The sequence below is a fragment of the Macaca thibetana genome, chromosome 2 (genome assembly GCF_024542745.1).
Source record: "Macaca thibetana thibetana isolate TM-01 chromosome 2, ASM2454274v1, whole genome shotgun sequence".
Classification (NCBI taxonomy): Eukaryota; Metazoa; Chordata; class Mammalia; order Primates; family Cercopithecidae; genus Macaca; species Macaca thibetana.
The window spans coordinates 75,391,429-75,408,480 of NC_065579.1; the positions used below are offsets into that span (position 1 = coordinate 75,391,429).

Consider the following 17,052-nt stretch of genomic DNA (forward strand, 5'->3'; position numbering starts at 1 on the left):
TTTCTGATTCACACAAATGTTACACCACAAGTGATAGGTGGTCTTACAATAGGGCATAGGTTTCAGCGAACAATGAACCAGTCTCCTGCTTTCAATCCTAAGTATATCTTTGATTGTAGGAATAACATATCTTGGGGTTATCTCCAGAAGTACAAATTTGGGGAGCTGCCTGATTGTGAGTCCTGGGCCAAAATGAGCCTCCTGGCAGGTCACTCCGGGCACATAGGGAATCTTTTCAGATTCATGAAAAGGTGTTGTTGATAAGACAACACAGGCTGTGTGAAGCACGTGATGTGGAGAACAGGAGCTCTGGGCTAGGTTTCAGCCTGGCCAGGTGCTTTTGTGCAAATCGCACAATTGTAGTGACACTACTGGCCTCCCAAGTCAAGTAGACCTTGACTTGGACTCCATATGCAGATGGACCTGCCCCAGCCCTTAACAACCAGTTTACAGACCTGAATCAAAGCCAGAAGAGTTTAAGGGCTCAAGTCAACATGCTGAGACTTCTACATCAAACCACTCTTGCTTCTCCATCTCTGCCTTTATCACTGGGTTTAGATAACCGGGCTTCTGCTTCATACCTCTGTTCCAGCGTCTGGGTGCCAGATGAGTGCTGCCTGAAACTGGGTGTCTAGTCCACTTACCGTGCCCCTTCTGCGGACTGCAGGAATGTTCCATAAACAATGAACTGAGGGCTCCAGCCTTTGGACTCTTTGTTCCTTCTACTTGTCCTCCCACTTGGATTCTCCTGGGAGTTAGCAGAATCCATCAAGCAATAACTGCAAACATGACAGAAGAGAACAACTCCTTAACACTTTTTTTCCATTTCAAAACAAAATACTGAGACACTTTTGCTTCAGTGAACGAGAGCAAGCAGGGGTGAGAAGTTTCTATTGCAAAAAAAATCAAACGGTTATGACTTCAGAAATGTAAATTCCTAATGTCTTTGATAGATTTATATATCTAAGCAATGTTTCTAGTCATTGTGCTAGGTTTGCCAAACAGATTTAAGCTCTCTATGGCAGTTGAGTGGCTAGGTGTCAGCCCTCACGAATCAAGAGTGCTTCTATAAATCATTTCACAGTAACTGGATGGACCTTGCAGTGAGAAATATGCTCTCTCCTGGAGAAATTAGCAAATATCTGGAAGGCTTATACATTTCCCCAAGATTAGTCAAAACACAAGCCTAGTCGTCACACCTTTCCCTCATTATCCTGTGGTTGTTTTCTTAAACGTTGTGCGTCTTCATAAATGAGTCACTCTTTCCAAGATCTGTCAAAAGTATCAGTGGTTATAAGGCTGGGAAGCATACCAACCCTAGAAAGAAGTACAGAACTTTCAGTTATAGGCAGGAATGTAAAATGTCCAGAATTACTAGCGTTTTATTACTTTGCCAAATTTGCATTCTTACACCATCGAATCATTCCTTTTTAAGGATTCATTTTCTTATAGTTAAACCTAGGAGGGAGAAAAAGGTATTTATTTTGAATGATATATTCGTATAGTTACAAAATCTGGAGCCTGTATTTTTTTACCATTTGAATAATGCTGCTGCTTGCCCATACACGTTGAAAGTGTTGTTTAACTTAAATATACAGATCAGACTTAGTTTAAGACTCTACCCTTTCACCTTGCTCTAGGCAAGGAGAAAGATCAAAACTTCCTATATTTTTAAAGATGACCCCATCTTTGTTTTGAATGCTTCTCACATCTCCTGTTTGTAGAAGCTCCTACAAAGACTGCATTGTTTTTCTATTCTATAAATCTACTTCATAAAAATAAGACTTGCATTGCCCATTCGGCATCCTAGAAGACATAATTTACCTATGAGGATAGAGTCTTTATGATGATTTTTTTAAATCATAGCATTAAAAAAATAGATATTTTCAATAGAAAAAGTTGTCAGAATTGGTAGGTGAAGAAAGGTATTCATAATTGACATGTTATAATGATAAAAATGATTTAGAAAAATGAAAAAATTTAGGTTATCAATTCTGCCTTGAAATACCCAAGTGACCAAAATATTTTATATATTTCATTTTTACTTTAAAGTGACCCTAATTGATTAATTCATTCACTTTTTCTTAGGTTGAAATAGAATATAAAATAATTTTAATTTCACTTAGTTCATTAATATATTAAGAATTAAGAATTAAGAATATGCATGCCGGGCACAGTGGCTCATGCCTGTAATTCCAGCACTTTGAGAGGCCAAAGTGGGTGGATTACCTGAAGTCAGGAGTTCGAGACCAGCCTGGCCAACATGGTGAAGACCTGTCTCTACTAAAAATACAAAAATTAGCCAGGCATAGTGACGGGCACCTGTAATCACAGCTACTCAGGAGGCTGAGGCAGGAGAATCACTTGAACCCGGGAGGCAGAGGTTGCAGTGAGCCGAGATCACACCACTACACTTCAGCCTGGGTGACAAGAGCAAAACTCTGTCTCAAAAAAAAAAAAAGAAAAAGAAAAAAACCCCCAAAAAACAAGAATATGCAGGATGCCAGCCAGGGGTCAAGATGCAATGAATTGGGAAATGAAATCTCCCAGTCCACAAAATAAAGATATTATAAAAGTAAACATTACAAAGTAGTTTGAACAGGTTAAATACTTACCAGGATAAGGACTGAAAAGCAAATCATTTTACTTTTTCAGGTTTCCATTCTCTCACCCATAAAACAAAGGAGCCAGTTAATTGAATGTGTAACATTCTGGGACTAAAAGAAATACGTGTCACTGTTTCAAGTGAATGTAATGTGTACAAGCTTTCACGTGCTTTGTTTGGCAAATTTCATCAGGAAAATATGCTCAAAGTTGAATTATGATTTCAGATACGAAGATGGACACTATCATAGACATAGTGAAAAGCAGGAGGAAAAATATGGAGCTTGGCCATAAATAGCAGAGAATGCCTAAACTGAATGGATGGCCTGGGCAGGAGGGAGCCAGAGCAGAGAGCTGCAAAGTGAGATTGGGCTGAGTGCACTGCAAAGCTCAGATCAATCAACAGGACTTTATTCTACTCAGGTTACTTTATTTGTTAAGGGATTCTTAAGGGGGTGCCTGAGATAACAGAGCCAAGGATTATAAACTGTGCTAAGTATAATAGACTGCAAAAATATCCTAGCATCTAGCTTTGTAAGACTAGCAGAGGAAGGACATCTATAACTAGAGAGTGCTTACCAAATATTTTGAGAATGTTCTGAGGTTCCACTTAAACAATGGATCTTGGCTGAGGTTTGGAAACAGCAGTTGCAGGGGAATGGTAACCAAAATGGACTTATTCTCTTTGAACAACCAACACTTGGGAAGGGGACTAAATTGCTGCAAAGAAGCAGTTTGGCTGTACACCAAGGAAGAATCTTCACATGTTCTTAAAACATAAACAACACTTTGGTATAGTAAGAAGTTTTCCCACAAGACTCATTTCTCCCAGAGATAGAAAAGTGAGGAAAACATGTGATTCTCTGGAGTGCTGTGTCTCTTATGCAATGAGATCTTGGTCAAGTCCAGTGCATTGCCCTTTTTGCTTTGCTTGCCAGGAAGCTGGAAACCGAATTTAGATTTAATTCTAGGACGTACACTAAAAGGTCTAACCTTGTCTTTTACTTTTAAATTACCGCTTTGTCTTTTGCTCTTATCTTGAAAATTTTGCTGTATTTGTATCTGTTATTATATGCCACCTCATTCATTCATCTAGTTCAAAGATATTTATTGAGCACGTACTTTGTATGAGACACATCAAGTTCTTTTAGAAGACAGACAGAATGTGGCTCTGGATTGGCAGGCAGGAGACCTGAGCTTTAATATCAACTCTGTTTCTGACTTGTGTTGTGTTTCAGTCTTAGGGCTTGATGTTTATACTCAGAATACAGTTCAGGCATTTTCCAGATGAACAAAGGCTCTGGGGCATGTAGCTGGTTTTCCTAATAACTCACCCCATCTTCCTCTCTTTTGAGAATGGATTTTTCCCCCAAAGGTCTTTGATCCTACAGCTGCAGACATTCTGGCACCAGGGAGCCTTAAAGGTCAAGGATTGAAGACACACAGAGGTCAATGAAATCAGGGGACATCTTAGTAACTGCTGAGAACCTGTGGGGGAGAGCACTGTGGCTTCCAAGATGAATGAATGATGTCATTGGTGGTATAAATAAGCATGCACTTGCTAAGCTCTGACAGGAATCCAACAGGTGTGTTCTGGAACAGTGCAAACAGAAGAGACCCTTCAAAGAAAACAGCCGGAAAACTGCTTCCTTTCACCTGTGAGGTCTTCTTTTTGATTGCAGGCTCCCAAAGATTGAGCACCATGGGGTACAAAGGCAAGCGCGTGAACTTGATCCTGTTTTCTCATCTGTGGAATAGGGAGGTTGGACCCACTACTGTCATCTTCTAGCCCCTCTGACTCTAATTGTCTAGATTTTATGACTCTCAATTCTCTTTTCAGCCTTCTGGCTCTACCACTCCACCCAGAGTTGCCCTTACCATCCTCTTCAAATACAATAAAAACAATATGCAAATAAAGACAGCAAAAACACTTGTATAATGGCAATACTGAAGGACAAGATTGAGACCTACTTAAGTATTATTGAGTTATATCAAAGACTTGCTGGATAGCTGGATGTGGTCATTACTTCCCAAAATATATCACTTCCGTCAGAGCATATCCAAATGCATAACAAACTATGTTTACACAATTCTACTATGTATGCATATATGAACCATATTCCCATATTGCTTAGCACAGTGATATGTATCAATAAATGTGAGAGTATCTGAGTAACTTTTGAATCTAAGAAACAGCTAACAAATATTTTTATTTTACATCAGTAATTTATATGTAAAACAAATATCTGGGAGAATAAAGGTGCAAATACAGAGAAGGCACAATTCCTGACCCAAAGAGTTTCTTAATTTAGTGGAAGTGCATAAAAATGTAAGCAGTATTGTGTAAAAAATATCTAGTAAGTTCAGTGGTCTTTAAAATATGCACATATGAAATACTACCAGCTTATTTACAGTGAATATTAACATTGGACACCATCCACGACATTAAGTGCTGAGCATGCAAAAAGATAGCAAATGGCCCTGCGCTTGATAGCCCTGTAATCTTCAAAATGATATACAGTTGTGCCTCAGTAAGGGGGCAGGATTAGGACCCCACATATACCAAAATCAGAAGATACTCAAGTTCCTTATATAAAAGTGGTATATGCTATAACCTTGGTACATCCTCCTTTGTACTTTAAATCATCTCTAGGTTACTTAAAATACTTAATACAATGTAAATGCTATGTAAATAATTGTTATACTATATTATTTCTGTTATTTTTTATTGTTGTATTTTTTTCATTTGCTTTAAAAAATATTTTGATCTGTGGTTGATTGAATCCATGAAAGTAGAACCCCTGATTGAATCCATGAAAGTAGAAAGTAAAAAGGGAGGGCCAAGTATACATGATTCATTCATTCCTTCATTCTCCAAACAAGTATTGAACACTTACTATGTGGAAAACACTGTGATAGGCACTTTGCAGGGCCAAGGCCTATTTCATACACAGTTCCTGTCTTCAAGGATTTTAAATCTGGTAGGAGTGAAGAAACAGACAGCGAAGCAGAATTGAAAAGATGTATCAGTAAAGAGCTATAGAGAACACGCTGAGGATAGAGTAATTATGCCCTGGAATCAGGAAAGCCTTCACAATGGAGTGGCACTTGATCAAGACCTGCAAAGATTATAGCATTTTAATGGTGGAGACAAAGAGGAAACACATCTCAGAAAGAGAGGTCAGTGAGGATAAAAGTGCAGAGGCATGAAAATTAATGCATGCTCTGAGAATAGCAAGCAGGCTGGTGTAGCTGGAGCATGGAATCCAAAATGGATGGAGGAAATGAGGCCAGAAGTTAGGACGCAGCCGGCAAATGAAGGGCTTTCAGTGCCATACTAAACCTACTGATTTTCTTCAGCTGACAGTAGGGAGCTAGTAGAGGTCCAAGAAGGCAAAAACAAATAATCAGAGGCTACATATTCAGTATCAAATATCAATACCTTCTGAAATGAATGACTGCTAAGAAGTCGGGTGGAAACAATGGGTTCTTCTAAATTAGGAGACCAAGATTTAGGGCCAATATTGATACTCTTCACCTACCCAGCTCCAATCCATTCTTTATACTTCAAAGTGGACATTCCTTCCACAGGCAAGCCTCCCCTTTACCTCAATTGAGCCAGGTCTCTCTGCTGTGTACCCAGGGATCCCTGTACTTTTCCTTTGTGGCTTGTAGTAGATTTTATAATTGTATATTTGCCTGTGTTTGATTAATATACGTGTCCTGCATTGGACCATAAACTATATGAGAGCAGAGATTATGTTTCTGCTTTGCTAGTCAATTTTTTGATAGGCTACCCACTATTCCTGACCCAGAGTATGAAGTAAAACACTTGATAAATGAATGAATGAACGAATGAAATACATGAGTGGACACAGTGTGTCGGAGAATGATGATGAGATATAACCTCTGGAACCTTATCAGTAGGTGTGGTGGTTTTAAACTGTGGATGTAAAATTCTTTGATGTTGTTCTCATCAAAAGTTCGAATTGATATTCTTTGCCCTTAAATCTGAGCAGCCTTGCAATGAACAGAGAGCAGCAAGAATGGTGTGTGACTTCTAAGGTTGCTGTGTTGGAACCATGTGGTTCTTTTGGGGTGCTTGCTGTGGGAGAAGTCAGCTGCAATGTAACAGGTATGACCACCCTAAAATCTGCAAGTCAGAGAGGTCACGATGCTAAAGAAGCCATGTACAGGCACTCCAGTTGACAGACTGAGCTCATCTCTGCCAAGAAAGGTGAGTGAAGCTGTCTTGAACTCTTTGGACCATCTCATCTGCCAACTGAGAAGACCTTGGCAATTGCCCCAAGAAGCAAAAAAATTGCCCAGCTGAGCCCTGCCTGAATATCAGACCCATAGAACACATTTGTATGATAAAATGTTGTTTTATGCCAGTAAATTTGTGATAATTTGTTACATAGCAATAGTAGCTAAAATATCAGCCAAAGTCTCAATAGAATCCTCCCCAATAACCTGTAACAGATGAGGAAATTGAGATCCTGAGAGATTAGCTAATTTATCCAAGTTTCTAATTTGGTAGCAAGCAACCAGTCTTCTGGCCCCTGGGCCATTGCCTTTTTCTCTCTAATATATGATAATGCATTAAGAAATTTTCTGTATAATTATATGCCAAGTCTAAAGACCATCTCTTTGTCAAGCCACATTTGTATTCACATTGATACTTTTATTCCCATTGATAATTAAATGGATCAGTCAAACTCCTTTACATATAATAAAAAGTGAACTGTGGCCTTAGATACGTGGAGTTTACAAATGCTGTAGACAATTTGGACATTTGAATGTAACTACCTCCCAATTAGAGGACAAAACATCTTCAAGTATATAAAACACAGTAATATTTCTTCTTAAATTTGTGCCATTCTAATCCTTAACTTCCTTAGTTTTGAAGGCTGTCAGTCCCAAATTCACTGAAAGAACTTTTCTACTGAAAGAAAAATGCTGCCTCTATTAATATCAACCTTTCCCCCTTCAGAACACTTGCTTGCTAGTGATTTATTGTGGACAAGCTTCTTCCTGCTCCTTTTGAAAGCTAATTTTTTTCTTAATCCTGCAAGTAGAGGATGAATTCCTCATCTCTTGCCCGAGGACAATTTAGTTAAGCTAAATCTTCAGGAGAGAGTTTGAGTATTTACAATTCACAAATTGATGCAGCTTGTAACACAAAAGAGAAAAGGGTCTTGCTGCTGTGTTTGATGTCAATTGGAAACTAATCCAAAAACAAATAAGGAAGACCAGCCCATGCAGCCCGTGTGGGTAAAGATCCTTTTAGATCTTGGGACCTTGCAGTTATATCATAAAGATGGAAATTTTTTCCTTTAAAAAGATCAAAGATACGATCCTTTCGTTTGTGGCAATGCCATTTTTTTTTAAAGGCTGAGGAAAACAACAACTAATTATCTCCATAACTGTATCTCAAAGAAGACTGTACACTGATGATTCAAAAGTTGATGTTTACCTTATTGCAACATTTTTCCTATTCATATAGTGAAACCATTAATAATTTAAGGAAAGACAAATGTTCAATTCAATGCTATTCTGAATTTCCTTCTCATTGTCGCGACTTCACAGATTTCAACAAATGTTAGCTCTTTAAAATCCCACTTATGATATAGAAGGATCTGTACATGGCTTTAAGTGATGTTATGTATTAGGACTCTTAGTTGCAAATGATGGAATACTAAACTCTGACTAGTTTTGATAGAGGGAGTTGATTTGGTCACATAACGGAAAAGTGCACACTCAGATCTTGCTTCAAGCCCAGCTAGAGGCAGGGATGTGTGCTTTTCTCTCTAGATTCTGTCTCACTCAGCTGTTTTCCTCTGTGTTGGCCCCTTTCTCAGGCTGATTCAATGCATATAAGGTCAGAGGACCACTGGCAGGTCTCATCTTACATTCGGACACAGTTCCTCCTATGTGTCCCTTTGGCAGCATTTGCCACTGTGAACCACTCCTTTTTTTTTTTTTTCCCCTTGAATCTCTCCTCCTGAAGCTTGTGCTCTTTTCCTGTCTCAGACAGACTCTTCTTTGTTTTCTTTATTAGCTTTTATATGATCAGCATGGTCCCCAGATGTAGGTGTTCACCGAAGTTCCATCTTCAACATTTTTCTCTTTTTTTTTGAGATGGAGTTTTGCTCTTGTTGCCCAGGCTGGAGTGCAATGGTGCGATGTCAGCTCACTGCAACTTCTGCCTCTTGGCTTCAAGCAATTCTCCTACCTCAGCCTCCCGAGAGCTGAAATTACAGGTATGCACAACCAGGTCAGGCTAATTTTTTGTATTTTTAGTAGATACAGGATTTCTCCATGTTGGTCAGGCTGGTCTTGAACTCCTGACCTCAGGTAATCTGCCCACCTCAGCCTCCCAAAGTGCTGGAGTTACAGGCGTGAGCCTCCGTACCTAGCCAGTTTTTTTTTCTTCTAACTTTGTAGTCTCTCTCATTGGGCAACCTCATCCAGTTCCATGGCTTCAAAAGTCACCTATTGGATGTTGATTTTAGCATCTATGACTCCAGTTTTGGTTCTGTTCTTAGGTGTTATACAATAGTTTTTGAGTCTCTATTCCTTGTACTTCCTTCACCTTAAACTCAGCATTTTCAGAAGCAAACATCAATTTACCCCAGTTGGTTCTTTGTGCCCTGTGACATGTCACCATCATTCTTCCAGTCAACCAAGGCAGAGGAAAATGGAATAATTATCACTATTTATTCTCATCTCATATCCGTTGGACCTCCAGAGGTGCAGCCTCCACTTTTTCATCCCCACTGCCACTGTCTAGTTTAGACCTCCATTCGCTCTCCTCTATTATAATAGAATTCCAATTTCTTATTTACTATATCTAAATCACCTTACTGAAAACACTTTTTAATACTCTAAAAATTATTTCTGCCATCGCATGTTATAAATTCAAAATACTCAATGTTCAAGGCTTTCTAAGCTCATTTCCATGTGTCCATTTTAGGTACTCTGGTTGGGCCATACCACGTACCCTTCACATCTTTCTTTACTCATGTTAATCCTTCCATTTCAACAGTGTTATTTCCTTCACCTGTCAATGCCTTACTCTACCTTTAACGTCAACCTGGGGTAGACAACAGTGTTGTTCATTGTTTTTTCTGGTGCTCTTCCATTTTATATTTTATTTTTATATTTTTGTGTTAGGATAATCTTTCCACCATGGTGCTCCTCCTAAACACATGGTGGATCACATACTTCTTCCCTTGTTGTATCCAGCAGAGTTATGTGGCTTGCTTTGGTGAATAAATATAAGTACAATTGACGCATGTCACTTCTGGGCAGAAGCTTTATGATCTTTCATGAAACTGGCTATTTTTTCATTTTTCTCTGCTAGAAAGTCAGCAATACTCCAGAGAATAGTTTCTCTGACAATCTAGAGTAAAGATGATATGGACCAGAGCCCCCACCCAAACCATCTTGGACATGAAGCATGAGCAAGAAATTAACGTTGGTTGTATTTGTGTAATAAAAACTCTAGTTGGGCACAGTGGCTCATGCCTGTAATGCCAACATTTTGGGAGGCTGAGATGAGCAGATTGCTTTAACCCAAGAGTCTGAGACCAGCCTGGGCAATATGGCAAAACTCTGTCTCTACAAAAAATACAAAAATTAGCCCCACGTGGTGGCATGCGCCTGTGGTCCCAGGTACTTGGGAGGCTGAGGCAGGAGGATCGCTTCAGCCCAGGAGGTTGAGGCTGCAGTGAACCATGATCGTGCCACTGCACTCTGGCCTGAGAGACAGAGGGAGACCATGTCTCAAAATAAAATGAAATGAAATTAAAATAAAATAAATTAATAAAGATTGAAAAGTCTGATTCTATGTTTTGATGTTCGATTGTGGATATTTTTAAAACCATGCCCTTCCTTCTTCCCTTCTGCCACACATCTGACCAAATTGATTAAAAAATCTTGGTGCTCCCTTCTTTGATAACAGTGCGTGGTTGAGACCCTGCAAACACCTTTCTGCATGAAGAAACACTCACCCTGGTCCCACCCCAACCGCCTTAGGCCGGTCTCATTTTCTTGCTCTCTCCAAACCATTTTCAGAAGAGCGTGGGAGGCCTACCATATTCTCCCCAGAAAGTCTCACTATGCAATAAACCTTCTCATCACTTCTTTGAATGTGTGCGGTGTCGTCAATCTTGATACTGGAATCAAAGTCTGGGTGGGGGTCTGTCTTACTTCTGAAAAATAGCCCCAATAATTTGTAATTTGGAAATGTCTGTTACTTTTGGATCTGTAATGGCTGGGGTACTGCAAAAGTTTGATATCTTAATCTGTGTATTTATTTCATTGAGGTTGTTCAATTTGTGAAAATTAATTGATCTTTACACCTAGGATTTATGCATTTTTATGCATAAAGAAGTGCCCTTCTTACCTCTGGTTTTGCTTTCCATGGTTTCAGTTACCCACAGTGCAGTACAAAATAAAATTCTGAGACACGGAACAAATAAGTGATCAGGTTCACATAACTTTTATTACAGTATATTGTTATAATTGTTATATTTTATGATTAGTTATAGTTGTTAATCGCTTACTGTGCCTAATTTACAAATGAGCCTTTATCACAGGTATGTGTGCATGAAAAAACATAGTCTATATATGGTTTGGTACTATCTGTGGTTTCAGGCACCCACTGGGGTCTTGGAATATATCCCCTATGGATAAGGAGGGACTAATGTATGCTATACTCACTAAAAAGATTAATTTTAAAACTTTATTGGTACTATTCTTACATACTCTCAACTTTGTCTTCTTTATCACTATCTGAACATATTTATTGAAAAGGGGATAGTGTGTGAGTACATATGTACATAACGGAATGGAGTTAGTAATAGAAGAACAAAACAGACTTTTTTTTAACTTTTATTTTAGGTTCGGGGGTACATGTGAAGGTTTATTGTAAACTCGTGTCACAGGGGTTTGTTGTACAGATTATTTCATGACCCAGGTATTAAACCCAGTTTGCAATAGTTATCTTTTCTGCTCCTCTCCCTCCTCCCACCCTCCATCCTCAAGTAGACACCAGTGTCTGTTGTTTCCTTCTTTGTGTTCATAAGTTTTCATCATTTAGCTCCCACTTTTAGTGAGAACATGTGGCATTTGGTTTTCTGTTCCCAGGTTAGTTTGCTTAGGAAAAGAGCCTCCAGCTCCATCTATGTTCCCACGAAAGATATGATCTCATTCTTTGTTATGGCTGTATAGTATTCCATGGTGTATATGTACCACATTGCCTTTAACCAGTCTGTCACTGATGGGCATTTAGGTTGATTCCAAGTCTTTGCTATTGTGAATAGTGCTGCAATGAACATTTGTTGCATTTGTCCTTATGGTAGAATGATTTATATTCCTGTGAGTATATACCCAATAATGGGATTGCTGGATCAAATGGTAGTTCTGTCTTCAGCTCTTTGAGGAATCACCACACTGCTTTCCACAATGGTTGAACTAATTTACATTACCACCAACAGTGTATAAGTGTTCCCTTTTCTCCACAATCTCTCCAGCATCTGTCATCTTCTTTTGACTTTTTAATAACAGCCATTCTGACTAGTGTGACATGGTGTCTCATTGTGGTTGTAATTTGCATTTCTCTAATGATCAGTGATATTGTACTTTTCTTCATATGCTTGTTGGCTCCATGTATGTCTTCTTTTGAAAAGCAGACACTCTTTAAAAAGCTAATCATGAAGCAAGATAGAATTATGTAAATGCTAAATAGAAACACAAATAATATATCCTTGTAATTACAGAAGGAAAATATCAGGTAAAACTTCAGAGGGAAGGTGACATTTTTTACATTGTATAAAAATATAAATATAGTCAGACTAGGTGAAATTACACTGTGCTCATATAAACACTACCCCGATTTTTATTACCGTTACCATTAGAAGGTATCTTTGGACTTTTGCCTATCTTTAGACTTCATATAAATGAAACCTTATAGTATGTATTCTTTTGTGTGTGACCTTTCTCAAGCAGCATTACATTTATGGTGATTCATCCATTTTGCTGCATGTATCTGCAGTACACTTCTTTTCATTGCTCCATTGTATACCATTGTCTGAATATACAATAATTCATTTCTCCATTTTCCTGTTGATGAACAATGGGTTGTTTGGGGATAGTATGAATAATGCTGCTATGAACATGTTTTTTTTTAAAAAACATATTAATGCATTTCTATTAGTTACATACCTAGAATTGAAATCATTTGGCATAGCATATATGTATGTTCTAGTTTAGGAGATACTGCCAAACTGTTCTCTAAAGCAAGGGTACCAACTTACAATCTCACCAGAAGTGTAAGTTACTCTACATCCTTGCCATGCCTTGTTATGGTCAGTCGTTTTAATATTAGTCATTCTGATGAGGATACAGTGAAATCACATTTGCATTTCCCTGATAAGTTTTAATATTTATTAGCTACTGGATATCTTCCTTTATAGCTTCCCTGCTAAGTCTTTTGCACATTTTCTACTGAAATGTCTTTTTCTTATTGACATATAGAAGTTCCTTAAATATTCTGGCTATGAGTCCTTTGTGAGTTCTATGCATTGCAAATATATCCTCCCATTTTGTGACTTGCCTTCTAAATCACTTATTGATGTCTTGAATGACAGAAGTTTTTAATTTTACTAAAGTTCAGTATGTCAATCTTCCTTTACTGTGAGTATTTTTTGTATCCTGTTTAAAAAATCTTTTTCAACTCAAAAGTTACCAAGATAATTTCCTATGCTCTGTTCTATAAGTTTTATTGCTTTTCATTTCACATTTAGTTCTATAATCCATCTAGAATTACTTTTTTAGTATGGTGTGAGGTAGGGATCAAGGTTCATTTTTTACATATGTATCTAATGTATATGTGCATTGAAACTCAGTGTAATTTGATCCATTAAATAAATTAATTAATTCCCAAATCTGAAATTCCCTGAGGTTATATTATTTTCTAGGTTCCCAAACCACTAACTGTAAGGTGGAATCCACCACTAAAAACCCCTCATGGTTTCCTGAAATAACTTTACTGGTAGAGGTGGGAAGAGACCATTATGCATCCTTATTGCCACTGTTAAAGACTCTCAGATTGAAATCTCCTCCCTAACCAGAAATTTCAAAATTCTGAGGAAATAATTTTTGTCCACCAAAATAAGGAATGTCTGTCTTTGGTCTTTTCAGCCCACCACCATACATATATTAAATTATATAAATTAAGTTTTGTTTAAATTAAATTTTATTCCATGTTATTTTGTGGACTATTTTTTAAATAAACACTACCCCGGTAATAAAAATCGGGGTAGTGTTTATATGAGCACAAAAAGCAGCTAGATGTAGCTAGAAGATCTAAGGGCCTGGCTTTGGATAAAAATTCCCAAGTTCTGGCTCCACTTCTGTTTCCTATGAGTGATGTGACCACAGGCAAATCCCTTACTATCTGAAGCTTCAGTCACATTCTTCTGCTCACATAGACTAACAATACCCTAGTATTATCATAGGCTTTTTATTAGTATTATCATAGGGTTCTTGTTTAGAGTGCTGCATTTAAAGTAATTGTCTCACTGCCTTTCACAAACAGCACCTAACAACTGTCATCAATTGTTATTTTCTACTACTAATGCAGCAGCACAACTAAATAACCCTTTTCTAAGGATCTTCCATAAAAAGAATCTTTAAAAAAAAAACTTACACAAAAGGGTGAAAATGTTGGTTTTTATCTGGTTTTTCTTGATATTCACATACTCAAATGCCCCACCATGAGTTTTCAAGATTCTTTCTCACAGCCAGAAGGCACACTTCATTTTTTGTTTGTTTTTAATTAGAGTTTTTTAAATTTTTGTGGGTACACAGTGGATATATATATTTATGGGTGATATGAGATATTTTGATACAGGCATGCAATTCTTAATAATCACATCAAAATAAATGGGGTATCCATCACCTTTTATCTATCCTTTGTGTTTCAAATGAGCTGATTATATTATTTTAGTTATTAAAAAATATATGATTAAATCATTTTACTATAGTCACCGTGTTGTGCTAGCAAATAATAGGTCATATTCATGTTTTCTAACTCTGTATTGTACCCATTAGCTTTCCTCAACTACCCCCAATCCCCCCACTACCATTTGCAATTGAACTTCCAATGAGTTCAATTGTTTTGATTTTTAGATCCCACAAGTAAGTGAGAATATGTGAAGTTTGATTTTCTGTGCCTGACTTATTTCACTTAACACAATGACTTACAGTTCCAACCATGTTTTTGAAAATGACAGGATCTCATTCTTTTTTATGGCTGCATAGTATTCCATTGTATATATGCACCATATTTTCTTTATTCATTGGTAGACACTTAGGTTGCTTCCAAATCTTGGCTATTGTAAACAGTGCTGCAAAAAACAGGGGAGTACAGATATCTCTTTGATATATTGATTTCCTTTCTTTTGGGTATATACTTAGGAGTGTGATTGCTGGATCATATTGTAGCTCAGTTTTAGCTTTTGAGGAACTTCCAGCTGTTCTTCGTAGTGGCTGTACTAATTTACATTCCTACCAACAGTGTACAATTGTTCCCTTTTTTCCAAATCCTTGCCAGCATTTGTTATTGCCCATCTTTGGATAGGAGCCCTTTTAATTGGTGTGCAATGATAGCTCATTGAAGTTTTGATTTTCATTTTTCTGATGATCAGTGATGTTGAGCACCTTTTCCTATATCTGTTTGCCATTTGTACATCTTCTCTTGAGAAGTGTCTATTAAGATTTTTTGCCCATTTTAAAATCAGATTATTATATTTTTTCCTATAGCGCTGTTTGAGCTCCTCATGCATTCTGGTTATTAATTTCTTGTCTGATAGGTGGTTTACAGATTTTTTCTCCCATTCTGTGGGTTGTCTCCTCACTTTACTGATTATTTCCCTTGCTGTGCAGAAGCTTTTTAACTTGATGTGATCCCATTTATCCATGTTTGCTTTGGTTGCCTGTGCTTGTAGGGTATTACTCAAGAAATCTTTGCCCACTCTTACGTCCTGGAGACTCCCCCCAGTGTTTTCATTTAGTAGTTTTATACTTTGAGGTCTTAGATTTAAGTCTTCAATCCATCTTGATTTGATTTTTATATACGGCACAGGATATGGGGTCTAGCTTCATTCTTCCGCATATGAATATCCAGTTTTCCTAGCATGATTTCCTGAGTGTATGTTCTTGGCACCTTTGTCAAATATGAGTTCATTGCAGATATATAGGTTAATTTCTGGGCTCTTTATTCTGTTCCACTGGTTTATGTGTCTGTTTTTATGTCAGTACCACGTTGCTTTGCTTACTATAGCTCTGTGGTATAATCTGAAGTCAGGTAATGTGTTCTTTTTGCTTAGAATATGGTTGGCTATTCTGGGTCTTTCATGGTTCCATATAAATTTTATGATTCTTTTTACTTCTGTGAAGAATGTCAATGGTATTTTGATAGGAATTGCATTGAATCTATAGAGTGCTTTGGATAGTATGAACGTTTTAACAATATTGATTATTCCAATCCATGAACATAAAATTTCTTTCCAATTTTTGGTGTCCTCTTCAATTTCTTACTTCAGTGTTTTATAGTTTTTATTATGGAGATCTTTCACCTCTTTGATTAATTCCTAGATATTTTATTTTTATTTGTAGCTATTGTAAATGAAATTACTTTTTTGATTTCTTTTTCAGATTGTTTGCTGTTAACTTATAAAAAACTTATTGGTAGTTTACAAAAATGCTACTGATTCTTGTGTGTTAATTTTGTATCCTGCAATGTTACTGAATTTATCAGTTCTAATCGTTTTTTGACGGAGTCTCTAGGTTATTCCAAATATAAGATTATATCATCTACAAATAAAGATAATTTGACTTATTTTTCAATTTGGATGCTTTTGATTTATTTCTCTTGTTTAATCGCTCTAGCAAGGACTTCCAGTACTGTGTTGAATAACAGTAGGAGAAAGTAGGCATCCTTGTGTTCTAGATCTTAGAGGAAAGGCCATCAGTTCTTTCCCATTCAGTAAGATACTAGTTATGGGGCCTCATATAAGGCTTTTATTATGTTGACGTATATTCCTTCTATATCCAGTTTTGTTGAAGGTTTTCATAATAAAGAGATGTTGAATTTTATCACATGCTTTTTTAGCATACATTGAAATGATCATTGATCATATGGTTTTTGTCCTTCATTCTGGAATATGATATATCACATTGATTGATTTGTGTATGATGAAACATCCTTGCATCCAAGTGGGAAGAATTCCACTTGGTCATAATATATGATCTTTTTCACGTTGTTAAATTCAGTTTGCTATAGTTTGTTAGTATTTTGTTGAGGTTTTTGCATCAATATTCATCAGAGATACTAGCCTGCAATTTCCTTTTGTAATGTGTCTTTTTCTGCTTTTTGTA

The 17,052-nt window shown here is 37.2% G+C and overlaps 1 long non-coding RNA gene across 1 annotated transcript in view; it reads right to left on the reverse strand.

Moving 5' to 3' along the window:
* Nucleotides 1–734: 734 nt before the first annotated feature.
* The window catches only part of LOC126948367 (uncharacterized), a 31,035-nt gene continuing 14,717 nt past the window's right edge, over nt 735–17,052 (reverse strand). The window contains exon 3 of the long non-coding RNA XR_007723419.1: nt 735–779. This is a non-coding gene — a long non-coding RNA (uncharacterized LOC126948367). The remainder of the gene's footprint in view (nt 780–17,052) is intronic.